At 46.8% G+C, this 13,859-nt stretch overlaps 1 long non-coding RNA gene across 1 annotated transcript; it reads right to left on the bottom strand.

The window, feature by feature from the left end:
- Nucleotides 1-334: 334 nt before the first annotated feature.
- Nucleotides 335-5,092, bottom strand: LOC132657766 (uncharacterized). The gene is made up of 2 exons (XR_009596354.1): nucleotides 4,681-5,092; nucleotides 335-3,059 (listed from the first exon to the last, which is right to left on the bottom strand). It is a non-coding gene; the product is annotated as an uncharacterized LOC132657766 (long non-coding RNA).
- Between the last annotated feature and the right edge of the window lie 8,767 nt (nucleotides 5,093-13,859).

The following is a 13,859-nucleotide window of genomic DNA, read 5'->3' as shown; positions in this document are numbered from 1 at the left end:
AAGGCAGGAGGAGAAGGGGACAACAGAGGGTAAGATGGTTGGATGGCATCCATGGACATGAGTGTGAGCAAGCTCTGGGAGTTGGTGATGGACAGGGAAGCCTGGCGTGCTGCAGTCCATGGGGTTGCAGAGAGACGGACACGACTTAGCGACTGAACTGAACTGACTGAATACACTGAAAGAACCTAGATGGGAAAATGCGGGGGGCGCTCCGCAGAAAGAGAGAGGCAGTGGAACTTCCCTCAGCAAAGCCGAGGGGTCCAGAGGAGAGGTGAGTCTGCTGTCGGCCAACCCAGCCCCTCGGCGAGCAAGAGACAATAACACACAGCAGGGGTTCCATCTAAGCAGTTCCGCTTTATTGCCACAAACTCTTGGTTTATATAGGCAAGCAAGGGGGTTTTGCGAGGGACTTTCCATAGTTGCACCAATCATGTTAAAGGTCAAATCGCCATGTGCCTTCATTGTAACAGGAGTCTATGGTGATCACGCGCTGTCCACATGCACGGAAATCAAGAGAGCCAATCAAAAACTTTAACATAGACCACTCCCCTATCTCTTCCGCCAGGTGCCATCTTAGTTTTCGACCACAAAGCTAACCCATCTTTTTTAAGGTTTCCCATTTAGGGCCCCTCAGGAAAAGACCTCCTTCCCCCAAAATAGATATATGTTCATGTATAACAAAACCAAGTTCCTGTACCTAAAACAAACACAACGTCGGAAATCAACTCGACTTCAATAGAAAATAAACGCTAAACCAAAACAAAAACCACAGCTGGAGCAGGGAGAAATGCTGCCCCTTGTGGCCACTTTCATATCAGCAACTGAAAAACCTCTGCTCTTGGACACTTATCCACCTGCTACGTGGGAGACCTCGGTTCAATCCCTGGGTTGGGAAGATCCCCTGAAGAAGGGGACAGCTGCCCACTCCAGTATTCTGGCCTGGAGAATTCCATGGACTGTATAGTCCATGGTGTCGCAAAGAGTCAGACACGACTGAGCAACTTTCACTTTCACTTAGACACTTGTATTCACCAGGCCTGCGAGAATGTAAGGAAAAAAACACCTGTCCTCAACAAATGTCCTCAAGCAGGTCCTGGAAAAATAATTCAAAAGAGGGCAGACGACAAGAGGGCAATCTCCACACGTCAGTTTTACACTGTTTTGTTATTAAAAAAAAATCCTATGAAAAGCCTCCACATACTAAAACCTTATAGAAACGCAAATCAAAACTACAATGAGGAATCACCTCACACTGGTCAAAATGACCTTTGTCAAAAAGTCCACAAACAATAAATGCTGGTAGGTTTTGCAGAAAAGGGAATTCTCCTGCAGTGATACTGTCAATAATTGTTAAGAGTCCGTACAGAGGAGAGGGTGGAGCCTCCTTAAGAGAACAGTAAATGAAATTATGGCATTCCCTATCCCCCTACAGAAAAAAGTAACTAAATGGATTAAAGAGCTAAACTGAGGGACAATTACGCTAAACCTCTTGAGGGATGTATAGGGAAAACACACTTTGACATAAATGGCAGCAAGCCCTTTCGGATCTGTTGCAGGAAGGGGGACCCCTCCCAGGGCCTGAAACTGGGCTCTTGTCTAACGCTTGGAAATGAATTGTCTGAGGAGACACGTGTGCTGACAAAGGAAGAGATTTTATGGGAAAGGGCACCCGGGTGGTGAGCAGGAGGGTAAGGGAGCTAGGAGAAAGGCTCTGCCACATGGCTTGCAGTCTCAGGTTTTATGGTGATGGGATTAGTTTCCAGGTTGTCTTTAGCTAATCATTCTGACTCAGAGTTCTTCCTAGTGATGCAGGCCTTGTTCAGCCAAGATGGATTCGAGTGAGGATTCCAGGAGGTGGTCAGGTATGTGGTGTCTCCTTTTGACCTTTCTCGATTTCTTCTGGTTGGTGTTGGCTTATAAAAGTTCCATGTTCCTTACCAGGACCTCCTGTCGTAAAACAATTCATGCAAATAGTTACTATGGTACCTGGCCAGGGTGGGTGGTTTCAGTCAGCGTGCTTCTCCTAACAGATCCACTTTTAAAATAATGAAAAATTAAACAAAACTCAACAAAAGAGCCTCTAACCTCAAAAGCTTTTGCATTGCAAGGGAAACCGTAAACCAAACTTAAAAAAAACTTGCAATGGGGGGAAAAAATGTTTGCAACTGAATTTAGAAACAGGATTTATCTCCAAATCATGCAAACAGCTCATGCAGCTCGATACCAAAAAAACAATCAACCCAGTAGAAAAATGCGTCAAAGATCTAAATGGACGTTTGTCCAAAGAAGGCATCCAGAAGCCATAAAGCACCAGAAAAGATGCTCAGCATCACTAATTACTGCAGAAATGCAAATCAAAATGGCATCAAGGTATCAACTCACACCCCTCAGAATGTCCATCTTCTCAAAGATCTACAAAGATTAAATGTTGCTGAAGGCGAGGGGAACAGGGAATCCTACACTGTGGGCGGGGAAGTAAATGGGTGGGTGCAGCCATGAAGTTAAACAGTATGGAGGGTCCTTAAAACATTAACTATAGAGTTACCGCATGATCTGGAAAGCCCACTCCTTGCCTTAGATCTGGAAGGAAGATTAATTTTATATGACACGTGCATCCCTCTTTTCAGGGCAGCACTATTGACTATCCAAGAGCATCAACCAAAATGTCCATCCATAGAGAAATGAAGAGAAACTAGTCCTCTACACACTGGAATACACGCAGCCATCAAAAAGATCGAAAATATGCCACTGGCCGCAGCGTGGATGGACCAAGAGATTCGTCATATTGGGTGAAGTCTGTCAGAGAGGGAAAGAGAAACGTCTTGTCACTTACAGGTGGAATCTGTAATTTCATTCAAATGAACTAATTTATAAACAGAAACAAACAGACTTAGAAAACCCACTTATGATTAGTTTTTATTTTTTAAAAAGGTAGGGACATTAAGAGGCTGGGATTAACATACACACAGTACTTACCAAATAGATCATCCAAAAGGACCTAGTGAATAGCACACAGACGTCTACTGAACACATGGAAGGAACCGATATGGGAAAAGAATCTGAAAGAAAAAAACAGATAAACGTTCATGTGTAACTAAACCAGGTTTCTGTATACCTATAACAAACACAGCATTGGAAATCAGCTCTCCTCCAACAGAAAATCAACGCTAAATTACAAAAGAAAAACCGTGGCGTATTAAGAAGTGCTGCCGCCTTGTGGCCACCGTTGGTAACAACAACTGGGAAACCTGTTCTTGTGGGCACTGAATATTCACCACGTCTGTGGGGCTGTCAGTAAAATACATCAGCCCTCAACAAACGTCCTTGGGTTGGTAACGGAGAAAGAATTCAAAACAGCAGACTGTCAAGAGGACGATCTCGGGAGGTCAGTTTGACTCTCACTGTTTTCTAAAAAATCACATGGACGTATTTCAACATTGTGAAATCTTAAGAGAAATGCAAATCAAAACTACAATGAGGTATCACCTCACACAGGTTAGAATGGACATCGGCAAAAGGTCTAAAACCAGGAAATGCTGGGGAGGTTGCGGAGAGAAGGGAAGCCTCCTACGGTGGTGCTGGCAATGTCGACTGTTCACAGCCAGCACGCAGAACAGCGGGGAGGTTTCTCAAGTAAAAAGGGAATGAAATTAGGACACTCCAGAGAGAAGAAGAAACCCCACATTGATTAAAGAGCTGAAGAGAGGGCCAGGAATCTAAATCTCTTGAGGAAAATATAGGTATAAGATGCTTTGACATAAATCACAACTTTTGTTGGTCTTCATCTGAGAGAAAGGAAAACAAAACTAAACTAAACAAATGGGGCCTCATTGACTTTATTTTATTTTATTTTATTTCCTCATTGACTTTAAAAGCATTTCCTCAGCAAGGGGAGCCATAAACAGGAAAAAAAAATAGAAAACCCTCAGCATGGTAAAAATTAAGTGAACATGACTTGTTGAATACTAAGTGCCCATCAGCACAATTTTTCCAGTTGTTGTTATGAAGGCACTTGAGTCATCCAGAAATCATCCCCCTTCCCAGCCCCTGGAAAAATTGCCTTCCACAAAACCAGTGCCCAAAATGTTGGGAGACTGCTGCTCTATAGCACAGCAATAAGAATATATCTAACAGAACTGACCACTGCAGTAAAAACTGACCACATATTACACTTGTTTTTTCATTTTTCAAAAACAGCAAGATCTTTCTTATATAGAGTTCCAACATAAATAGAAATTAGCGCACAAAACATTTTTTCAAGGTGAACTAATTAGGTTTTGGGGGAAAAAAGTCCAGAAAGAAAACAGCACTTTACTTTTGCTTATTTCTAGACTAAGGTTCTGTGGGTATTATTTTAGCCCTCTATTACATGCTTTGTCTCTATTTACTGACAATCAGAAGTGTGGAGGTTTTTCCCCTAAAATTTAAAATAAATGCCATTTTCTGTAAAGGAAAATTAACAAGCTAACTTGTTAACAAATTCACTTTATACTTAACAAGCTAACTTTATTCTTCAAGGAACTATAATAAGAGAAGAAATGAACCTAAAGTTAGCAGAAGGAAAGGAATACTAAAAATCAGAGCAGAAGTAAATGAAATAAAGACCAGAGAAAGAAAAAAACAGATCAGTGAAACCAAGAGTTTTTTTTCTCTTTGAAAAGAAAGAGTTTCATTACTTACCACTGGTAAGGACATGGGGGAGGGCAACCTTCCGTCAGGCACCTAAGACTTTCAGCAGCTCGCTTCCATCCTGTTTTCTGTTCCTCTCTAGATCCGGCTGAATTAATTTCCCTCGAAAAAGCAAGAAACACGTCTTGGTTTCATCCCAGCGATTCACATTCTCCCTCCTCCTGGAACCCCCCCTCCCACCACTCCACTCTCCTCGCCCCTTCTCCCACTCCAGCGCAGCGGGCTTCACCTGCCGGACACACCTGCTGCTCACCCGCAATCAGCACAACCAAGCCGCTCTCTTAGTCTCAAAACAAAATTCATACTTTGTTTTGGTTTTTACTCCTTTGTCCCCTGTCTTCCTAATACACTGAGAGCCATGTTAGGACGAGCACTGCTCTCCTCACCCACTCACAGATGCTCTGCCTCCGTGTCTGCACACAGGGGGCCTCCCCTCCTTCTCTTCCCCAGCATCTCCCATGGCAGACAGAGGAAATACAGGCATTCATTCGTTCTGAGCTCTCCTCCGAATTATAATTACCTGCAAATTCCCAGGGACTCCAGAAAGCTAGGTTTTATATGGTACCTTCAATAAATCCCATAAAACCTTTTATGTTAGCAAAAAAAAAAAACAAAAAAACTCACTTGAATTTTTGCTCAGTAAAGCCACACTGGAAACCCCACTTTCTGCTCCCCAATCATCCCTCCATCCAGCCGGAGCCGGGGTGTGGTCAGCGGGGCAGGGTCAGCACATGTCCTGCCCAATGTCAGTGTACAAACACAGCTCCAAGGTTCTCTCCTGTTGGAGACTCCCTCTGTTTTTTGCTCAGAGGTGGAGCATAAAGAAGCACTCCCCTGACTCTTGCTCTTTGCTCCAGAGTTCTGTGCAGGTAAGAGTTACTCAGGATGGACGAGGGGCTCCTGAGTCTGTAGTTACAGGGACTGGGTCCTGAGACCCTCTCTGCCCACAGAGATGCCATCACCACAGCAGCTGCAGATCAGAGACAGCAGCAGCGTCTGCATGGAGCATCCGCTGCGTCTCCAATGAGATTCGAATGTTTGCCTGGGCACAGTCCTCCTCCTCAGATCAGAAGAGAAAGACAGAGGGAGAGAGAGACAGGGAGAGAGAGAAAGAGAGACAGAGACAGACACACAGAGAGAGATACAGTGAGAGACACACAGAAAGACAGAGAGACAGAGACAGGCAGAAAGTGTGTGTGTGTGTGTGTGTGTGTGTGTGACACAAAGTAGCCTGCCAGGCTCCTCTGTCCGTGTGATCCCATGGACTGTGGCCCATCAGGCTCCTCTGTCCATGGGATTTCCCAGGCAAGAAAATGAGTGGGTGGCCATTTCCTCCTCTAGGGGATCTTCTCGACCCAGGGGTTGAACCCACATCTCCTGAGTTTCCTTCCACTGGCAGGGGGATTCTTTTCCACTGCACCACCCAGGAAGCCCCTGACTAAGGACAACTGCTGGCAGTTATCCAGATGATTCCAGTGGGGAGTGGAACAGCAGGCAGAAAACATTCTCAGCCTTCTCTGTGGTAAGACGTGATTCAGAATCAACATTGAGATTAGGCATTAACAGGACACTCCGAGGTGCATCAAGAACTTCCTTTGTGGGCCTTCCTTGGTGGTCCAGTGGTTGAGAATCCATCTTGCAATGCAGGGGACGTAGGTTCAATCCCTGGTCGAGGAACTAAGACCCCACACGCTGGAGCAACGAAGCTTGCATGCTGCAACTACTGAGCCTGCGAGCTTTAGCGCCCGAGTGCCGCAAGAAAGACCCACCACAGCCAAATGCATAAATAAATATTTTAAGAAGAGGAACTTGTTGAGTCCTGCCCCAGGCCACAGGAGTGAGGTCTTGCACCAAGGCCACAGAAGCAGAGCCCAGAACCAAGGTTACCACCAAAGCTGACTGAGCCCCTTTGTAGCCTTGTCAAAAGCCCCTGATAATCACTCACCCTCCTGACTCCCAATTCAGCAAAGAGGCCCACTCCCGTAAACACCCTATAGCGTCCCAACCAATCACCTATCGCCAACCTTCCAGCAGGAATGTTCTTTGTCTTGATATAAGGGTTGGCTGTGAACTCATGAACACTGTCACCTCTCCTGGCCTGTCAGGAGTTGACAGCCAGCTGCGTTCGCAGCGCCCTCAGTGCTTTGTTCGTAATAGACTCACTCCCTTCTGAAGTGCTCTGGGTCTGGAAATTCTTTTCCAATCCATGCTCACACTACCTCAGCATCTGGTGGTCTATGGGGATTGCTCTCAGGGGACCCTGCCCCAATCTCCTTTCCTCCTTCCTTCTTCCTTGGGCCCTCTGTGAACAGGCAAGTGGCTGTGGAAGCAACTGAGGAACTCTGGCCAGCCTTACCCTCTGGTGTGTCCCGAAGGCCCCACTGCTCCCTGGGCCCCAGCAGTTGCTGCCCAAGTGGGTGAGGGTCTCTCTGTTTTCCTCCTTTCCAACTGAGGACTAGACAAATCAATATTGTGTTGGCATGGGTCAGGCATTTAAAAGCCACTAGGGTGCCTGCCGGAGAAGGCAATGGCACCCCACTCCAGTGCTCTTCCTGGAAAATCCCATGGACGGAGGAGCCTGGTGGGCTGCAGTCCATGGGGTCGCTAGGAGTCAGACACGACTGAGCAACTTCCCTTTCACTTTTCACTTTCATGCATTGGAGAAGGAAATGGCAACCCAGTCCAGTGTTCTTGCCTGGAGAATCCCAGGGACGGGGGAGCCTGGTGGGCTGCCATCTATGGGGTCGCACGGAGTCGGACACGACTGAAGTGACTGAGCAGCAGCAGCAGCAGCAGCAGGGTGCCTGCCGCTAGAAGACAGCCGTGGCAGAATAAAGGGAGTCACGGAACAGATCAGGCTCTCGGAGCTCCTGCCCCCAAGGCAACTTCCGTGCACAGTATGTGCCATACAGGTTCAGGCAAGACACTGAGCCCAGTGCCCAGGCCACAGCTCCTAGCAGGAGTAAACAGCAGACTACCCTCAGCTTGTCGTCTCTGTCCCTTTCACTTTCCCTCCCTCTGTCATGATTAATTTACAGGGGCCTAGGAGCAGCCTCTGACTCATCCCAAAGAAGGCCTTCCCCGGGTCAGAGGATCCTCAAAAGGGGAGTCACGGTTGGTTCCAGGAACACTCCCTCTGTCTTTCCGGCCCTAGTAGCCAGGTGTTTTCACGCGGTTTGGGCCTAGGCTGGTGCCTAGCCACACGGCTTCGTGCCGCTCTCGGTCACACATTACGAGGTGACCTCTCACTGTCGGACGCAGTTGCTGGGATGGTGGGCCATTTGTGCCGGTAGCCACATGGTGCCTCATCGCATGCAGAGGGTTCATTGGGTCAGCTGGAATGCCTTCTGTGGCCAGTGAATTCTCGGTACCCTCATTCTAAAAATGGGCTCAGGTGTGTCTTGAGACCCTCCCTCAGACTCACCTCTAGGCTGTATTCTGAAGAACTGGAAAAAAAAAATTTGACCCTGAAAATCTTAAGAAGAAAAGGGTCACTTTCTTTTGCAACAGAACTTGGAGCCGATACAAATTGAGGAACCAAGAAAAATGGCTTCCTCATGGCCCATTAAATTACAGCACAATCCTCCAACTTGATCTCTTTTGATGTTCCTTATGCTCAAAACTTTATGGCACTCGGTCAGATTGCAGATCTCAGGGGCTCACGCTGCATGGGTCTCTCTGCTGCTGCCCAATCCCTTCATTCCCCTCTGTCTCTCCCTCCACCAGATCTCCTGGTCCAGGACTTTTCCCTATAATCAAAAGCCTGGAAAAACTCTCCTAAAATTCTAAAGAATCCCCTTCTAACTCCTCCTGCCTCTTGGGGCGGTGGGGTGGGAGAGAAGGAAGTGGGAACAGAACCAAGCTTCCCCTATTCCTGCAAGTTCCCTTACTCCTTCAGATTCTTCTAATCAAACCAAGGCTCCGCCATCCCAGGGGAACAGTCCCTGCTGGGACAACAGCGTATCAGCCAATCTGCACCTGTGACCAGAGCCAATGTAAATCTGAACACTCTCCAGTTGAAAATTTTAAGCTACAAGACCATGATCACGGAAAGGAAAAAGACAATATAGCCACGATATTCTATAGAGTCCGAAAAAAACTGGCTAAAATGAAATCTTTTTGAAATTGCAAAACTATTTCTTTTGGCACGTGCAATTAGGAAAAAGCTGGCTTGTTAAGATACTTTTTCTTTTTTTGGAGTTCTGACCCTTCCTGCGGAGAAGGCAATGGCACCCCACTCCAGTACTCTTGCCTGGAAAATCCCATGGATGGAGGAGCCTGGTAGGCTGCAGTCCATGGGGTCGCTAGGCGTCGACACGACTGAGCGATTTCACTTTCACTTTTCACTTTCATGCATTGCAGAAGGAAATGGCAACCCACTCCAGTGTTCTTGCCTGGAGAATCCCAGGGATGGGGGAGCCTGGTGGGCTGCCGTCTACGGGGTCGCACAGAGTCGGACACGACTGATGCGACTTAGCAGCAGCAGCAGACCCTGCCTGAGAAGCAAAAACATTCCTAGGAAAAAAAACTGAACTTAACTCTTTCCAAGTCCTTGAGATACACAGCCCACTCTGCCTGAGACTCCCGCTGAGAGCAAATTAGTAGAACTTCAAGCCAAGGGGGAAAAGGGGGCAAAGAGATATTTTAAATCTCAAGTGGCAGACTGTGAGATCTCTGTCTGTCCAGACATATGCATGCCTTAGTGTGTGCCTGTGATTTGGATAATATTGCTGAGGTTAATTTGTCAATGAGCTCTGTTTAATTGGCCTAAAGAAAGGTAGGGCTTCTCTGGTGGCTCAGATGGTAAAGAATCTGCCCACAATGCAGGAGACCCAAGTTCAATCCCTGGGTCGGGAAGATCCCCTGGAAAAGGGAATGGCTACCCACTCCAGTATTCTTGCCTGGAGAATTCCACGGACAGAGGAGCCTGGCCGGCTACAGTCCAGGGGGTTGCAAAGAGTCAGACACAACTGAGCGACTACAACACATACACTAAAGTAAGCGCTTAGAAATCAAGCGATTCTGAATTCAAGAAAAAGTAAACTAAATGAATTTCAGGCTCATGTAAACTGGGAAATATTCACTATTAAGTTAATCAGTTCAGTTCAGTTGCTCAGTCGTGTCTGACTCTTTGCAATCCCATGGACTGCAGCACGCCAGGCTCCTTTCCCAATTTGGAACCAGTGTGTTGTTCCATGTCCGGTTCTAGCTGCTGCTTCTTCATCTGCATACAGATTTCTCAGGAGGCAGGTAAGGTGGTCTGATATTCCCATCTCTTGGAGAATTTTCCACAGTTTCCTGTGATGCACACAGTCAAAGTCTTTGGCATAGTAAATCAAGCAGAAGTAGATGTTTTTCTCAGAGAAGGCAATGGCAACCCACTCCAGTACTCTTGCCTGGAAAATCCCATGGACAGAGGAGCCTGGTGGGCTGCAGTCCATGGGGTCGCTAAGAGCACGACTGAGCGCTTCACTTTCACTTTTCACTTTGATGCATTGGAGAAGGAAATGGCAACCCACTCCAGCGTTCTTGCCTGGAGAATCCCAGGGACAGGGGAGCCTGGTGGGCTGCCATCTGTGGGGTCGCACAGAGTTGGACACGACTGGGGCGACTTGGCAGCAGCAGCAGCAGTTTTTCTGGAACTCTCTTGCTTTTTCAATGATTCAATGGATGCTGGCAATTTAATGTCTGGTTCCTCTGCCTTTTCTAAATCCAGCTTCAAACGATGGAAGTTCTTGGTTCACGTACTGTTGAATCCTGGCTTGGAGAATTCTGATGATGACTTTGCTAGTGATTGAGGTGAGTGCAATGGTGCGCTAGTTTGAACATTCTTTGGCATTGCCTTTCTTGGGAATTGGAATGAAAATGGACCTTTGCCTGTGGTTACTGCTGGGTTTTCTAAATTTGCTGGCATATTGAGTAGAGCACTTTCACAGCATCATCTTTTAGGACTTGAAATAGCTTCATTGGAATTCTATCACCTCCACTAGCTTTGTTTGTAGTGATGCTTCCTAAGGCCCACTTGACTTCGCATTTCAAGATGGCTCTAGGTGAGTGATCACACCATCATGGTTATCTGGGTCATGAAGATATACCCATTTGAATGCAGAGTTCTGAAGAATAGCAAGGTGATATAAGTAAGCCTTCCTCAGTGATCAATGCAAAGAAACAGAGGAAAACAATAGAATGGGAAAGACGAGAGACCTCTTCAAGAAAATAAGAGATACCAAGGGAAGATGTTACGCACAGATGGACTCGATAAGGGACAGAAATGGTATGGAGCTAACAGATGCAGAAGATATTAAGAAGAGGTGGCAAGAATACACAGAAGAACTGTACAAAAAAGTTCTTCATGACTCAGATAACCATGATGGTGTGATCACTCACCTAGAGCCAGACATCCGGAACAAACTTATCAGGTAAATAAAAAGACTGTCTCAAAGAAATCTCAAAGTATAGTGGGGACCTCTAGAAGAAAAAATCCACCTCAGCAAAAACTGATGCCAGACCTATGACAGCTACAGTCAATGGACCAAACATATTAAAAACAAATTAGTCTTGGCTGTGTTTAATAAAAATTAGGGTAATGGTAGAAAGAAATTTGTCTCACTGAATATTAAATCCTAGTTTTGTTAATTAAGGTTAGCGTTTACTAAGATTCACTTCTGAGATAATTATTTGTTGTTATAAAATTTAATTAAGTTAGTAAGAGGACATTCTAAGTTTGTTTTTGAAGACTAACTTCATAATCAATCTTTGGATAAAGATCAGATGCTCCATGGTCTACAACCAGAAGATTAACACCAGATTATATAGCCGTTCAACAAACTAAGTCAGACGACAAGGTAAATACTGGGCTACACCTAGTAAGAGTTCTTAAATTCTTACTTGTGACATTACTATTACTGCTAGCTATATTGCTTTCTACATTGCCTATTTTACAGAATTGTTGTCTCTTACTTTACCAATTGTGTGACTGAGTCTCTAATAAAAGGATGATATATAGTTCCATATGAGATCAATGATTATACTAATGCAACTCTGGATATGAGAAGAAGCAAAAAGACGGAATATTTTCATGGACTATAAGAGAGTACTAGTAAGGCAGATACAATCCAGGACTTTTGCTACTTTCGTAGCCTAGTCCAGTAACAGCGCCTTGAGTGGACAATCAAAACATCTTCCCTAGACCCGGGAACGAGCATTCCTAATATATCTTCGCTAGACCTGGGAACGAGCATTCCTAATATATCTTCTCTAGACCTGGGAACGAGCATTCCTAACATCACGGGACAAAACGACCACAACATGCCCCCGAAACCATGGTCAAATCTGTGGCCATGAAGGGAGCCTGCGGCTGGAAACTGGCACTTGCCATCCGCCTCTACAAAGATGAAATCAGGAGCCACTACAGCTGCCGACCTTCTACACCCACAGAAAGGAATTTGGGCTAGAAATCACGAATGAGGTTGTGTGCTCTAAGAAAAACTGGCAGGACAGGCCTTCCGATGGTTAGACATTTCCAAGTAAAGATTTTCATGAACCCCAATTCTTGCATCTTCTCATACCTAGACCAATGTCTGGCCTTGGTGCTCCTGACTAGCCCCTCTTTTAGGCCCCTTGGCAGTTTTTCTACTTCCATGAATCTTCAGGCCATGTGTCACTAACCTTCTTGTTGAGTTTGTTTCTTCTAGAATACAAATAGAATCTCCAGATGCTGATGCAGTAAGGATACCAGCTGGCTGACACTCAGACGACGCTAGAACAAGCGGTCTTCTCATTCCATAGACTCTCATCTCCCTCCAAAAATGCACCCTGACGGAGTGTGGGCATTGGGACCCAGGACCCCACGACCCTCCTGTCCAGCAGGAAGAAGCCAGAGCAGTTTCGGCCCCTTTCCCCAATGGCTTGGGTCCCCACGTTGCAAGAGAGGATAGGCAGGTAGTTAGACATGAGCAGGGTGTAAAGGGGCCAAAGATCTGGCCCATTAATAAGACGGGGGACACTGAATCCCGCTCCAGGGCACAGCTGTGAGGTCTTGCACCAAGCCACAGAAGCGGAGCCCAGAACCAAGGTCACCTCGAAAGCTGACTATCCCACTTTATAACTGTTGCCAAAAATCCCCTAATAGTAACTAGAAAGCTGCCTGACTCCCAGTTAGGCAAAGATGCCCACTCCAGTAACCACCCTATAGCGTGAAACCAATCACCTAATGCCAACCTTTCAGCAGGAACTTCTTTGTTTTAAGGCTACAAAAGTGGGCTATTAACTCATGAACACTGTCGACTCCCTGGTCTGTCAGCCGTTGTCAGCCAGCTGCGCTCGCGGGGCCCACTCTCTCTCTGCTCTTTGTTTTTAATAAACTCACTCCCTTCTGAAATGCCCTGTGTCTGGAAATTCTTTTCCAACCCGCGCTCAGACTGCTTGAACAGTGTAGACTTGGGAGCTTGGGAGGCAGGCTCCCCGTAGGAGCAGAGGGCCCAGAGGCGCCAGGGCGGCCTTGAGAGGAGTGTGGGGTGCACAGGGCCGGGAGCCAGTCTTCAAGAGAGAGAATAAGGTCAGAACAGAGGGAAGGAGGAGCTCTGTACCACAGAGGAACCCTCCCAGTGTAAGGACCGTCCCCACAAGGGAAGCACGCGGATGGTGTGGACTCCAACAAGCTCTGAGCTTCCCAAGGGAGGCTGGCGGTTCCGAAGGGCAGGATGCGCCTGAGGCCCCTTTTTGCCTGAAAAACAGAAACTACACAGGTAATCCCATCTCTGCAGAGTCATTCCTCACCCCGACTTTCCCCTCCCATCCCCCAGGACAGCAACGTTCTCTTCATTCCCTGCCCCCTAAACTCCTTCCCCTTCCCCCGCTCTTCTAGACCGTTCTGGGCTCTGCGCACTCCTAGGCCTGCCCCATCCTCCATTTCTTCCCCTTCCCACTACTTGTATTCTAGATTCTTCTGCCCACTATACCCTCCGCTCCCTGGGTCCTGGACCCTTTTCAGCCTCCATGTGGCCTCAGTTGGTTTCACCTACTCACACATTTCACCATCTCGCAAACTCCATGGAAGAACGTCTGGCGCCCCCACGTGGACATTCATTTTCCTGCAGGCTGCCCCAGACGCTGGTGGCCCCAACCAGACCCCCTCTGAGAGCAACCCTGGCCTTCTCAGCCTGGTTCCC

The sequence above is a fragment of the Ovis aries genome, chromosome 14, assembly GCF_016772045.2.
Source record: "Ovis aries strain OAR_USU_Benz2616 breed Rambouillet chromosome 14, ARS-UI_Ramb_v3.0, whole genome shotgun sequence".
Classification (NCBI taxonomy): domain Eukaryota; kingdom Metazoa; phylum Chordata; class Mammalia; order Artiodactyla; family Bovidae; genus Ovis; species Ovis aries.
This window is presented reverse-complemented; position numbering and strand designations above follow the sequence as displayed.